The sequence below is a fragment of the Triticum aestivum genome, chromosome 5D (assembly GCF_018294505.1).
Source record: "Triticum aestivum cultivar Chinese Spring chromosome 5D, IWGSC CS RefSeq v2.1, whole genome shotgun sequence".
In the NCBI taxonomy this organism is placed as follows: Eukaryota; Viridiplantae; Streptophyta; class Magnoliopsida; order Poales; family Poaceae; genus Triticum; species Triticum aestivum.
In genome coordinates this window covers 35,545,631-35,548,371 of record NC_057808.1, presented here as the reverse complement: position 1 = coordinate 35,548,371, position 2,741 = coordinate 35,545,631, and positions in this window count along the sequence as shown.

Here is a 2,741-nt window from a genome sequence, read left to right as displayed (position 1 = left end):
AAAAAAATAAAAAAATGATAGATCAAAGAAAAGAAAAGAAACTTGGAAAAGGAAAGGAAAATTTTAAATGAAAAAGCAAAAGAAATAGAAAAAGAAAAGAAACAAAAAGGGAAAGGGGGGGATAGAAAAACCGGTTTAGGAACCTCTAGTAGGTTTCCAAAACCAGTAAAAACTTGCTGGGAACTGCCTAGCAGATTCCCAAAACCGGATTCGCACAAACGTTTGAACGGGCCGGTCCATACTAACGCTCGTCAATATGGCCCTGTGCGTCCCGTCGACTACTTGCCGCAACGAGCGGCAAATAGGAATTTCCCCTAGTAGATGTGTGTACAACCAAGATAACCAACTAGGAAACTTTCCTGTTGTGCCTAGTTACCTTCTTTATTCTTCTCCAAATAAGAAACGTAAACCCTTTTCTTGGCAGGTTTTCTTCTGTTTTTCTTTCTTTTTCTTTTTCCATTTTATTTCCTTTTTTCAAACTTGAAGAACTTAAAAAGAAATAGATGAACTTACTTTGAATTTGGTGATTTTTTTTCAAATCGATAAAAAAATATATTTTGTGAACTTATTTTCAAAAGCGACAAACTTTTTTTTCAAAATCGATGAAATTTTTTCAAAACCATGATTTCCTTTTCCTAATTCATGAGCTTTTTTCAAAATTTCATGAACTTTTTTTTAAAATTGATTAGTTTCTTTTCAAATTAATGAAATTTTTAAAAAATTTGAGGTTATTTCCAAATCTATGAACTATGTCAACTCCATGATTTTTTTCGTCCAAATTTCTTTTTTTCTGAATTTTTCTAATTAATTGTTTTAGAAAAAGTCAAATGGTCAACGGTTAACGGGCAAGCATCGACCGAACGATGCGATCGAAAGGGAGACGTGCGATCCGAGCGACACGTCAGGTCACTTTCGTTCATGAAGGAAATGTGGCGCTAAAGGCGCCATATAGGACACCCCCCCCCCCCCCCGCCCCCATGTGAGCCTCGTCGCCTGCTCGCGGTGATGGGAACTTTTGTTTTTCTGTCTTCCATGTTCTGCATTGTAAAAACCTGCAGTTGTTATGTCCTTATCTATATAAAGTCGTTATTTTGTCAAAAAATAGAGGTGGAAATTCTCGTATTTCGTATGTACATGTTCATATGGCTCAGATAAGTATAGTTATTTATATTGCGACAACTATAGATAGTTCCTTGTTCCCCATTAACAAAACACCCCCTTTTTCTCAATGATCCAATGGTGGAAACCGTTCTCCGTGATTTTCTTGGCAACTAATCCACAACATATACCATGGTGTAATAGATATTGCCTCCTACAACCCAACATGGGTAATCCACCACATTTGTTTCTCCGACAATTGGAGTAGTTCCTCCAGAGTGGCAGACCCCTATCTATCCACCAAAGTAGCAGACCCTATGGTTGCAATTAGGTTGAGCTTCTGTGAGATATAAATTGTTGCTAGGCATTGAAATCGAAGGATGACAAATAGAGGTATCCACTAAACGCGCGTATGTTTTGGCATCCAAGGGTAGTTTCTAGAAGGGTAATACCATAAGTGCATGCCAACATATTTAAATTTTTTGCTTGGGATCTTTAATTGACACACACTAATTTCCAAACCGAGTTCGAAGAGAACTGCACGTCGTACCTCCAAACTAGTGATGCTATTCGAGTTGGTAAGCTACAGGCAAACAATAGTTCTTCATACAACTACACAAAATTAAGTCACTGAAACCTTCGTTATTTAGAGGAATTTGCAGTATGCATTGAGCATTAACGTTATATGTAAAGTCTCATCCAATATTTATCCCAATAACTAGTACCTGGATAAATAAGATCAATCACACATAGGAACTGCTCCTCGTCGTGGAGAGATAACATTGTGATTTGGCCTCTATGGGATACAAGGGTCCTTCGAGAGTTTGATATCCGCTCCATTTCTTACACACCGAGTAGTTCCTCTTTTAAACGTGTGAGTCCTACCAAAATGATTTGCCACCTGAAACCCTTGGGCTAGCTTTCAGTATGTCCCCTTCTGGGCAGTATTTAACTTTCAATACCTCATCACACAATGAGTTACGATAGGTCAGTAATATCCAACACTGGTTTGCCAACATGGTTAAATTAAAAGAGTGGAAATACATTGAATTCATCCCTCTAATTATATTTAGGCATCACAACTTCCACCGGTTGAACCAATGATATTTCTACTTTTTCATCGTCTCCCCACCAAAATTGTGATGTAACATAAGTCACGTCCTTGCGTCCCTTTCAGAAGTTTGAAGACCGACATGGCGCACACAAGGATACTTTGACAACAACTTTCAACATGATCTCAGTGATAGTTGTTTTTACATCCATCCTAATAATATTTAACAAATCGTCTCTTGAAAACGCTGGAAATAGTGACTCCAATTTGCCCCAGAAGGGCCAGTAGCCCCAAATACTAATAGATCTTGAATATCAACAAGGAACTCAATGTAAATATTCTTATTCTACATGAATACTATAGATTCTATTAATACGTAGATTGAAAGGTTATACATATAAGGAATGTAAGACAGATTGAATAAAGAAAAAGGAATGGGTAATTCGACTGCTAAACAAAGAGGGGCAGTGATCTATTCTTCTTCTTTTTTTTAAGATTGCCAAGTTACCCATTGCATATTGGCACCCCTTTTTTCTCTGTAGAAGCGCGCCTTCTCCCCCCGCACACGCTAATGGGCCGGCCCATGTGCGGG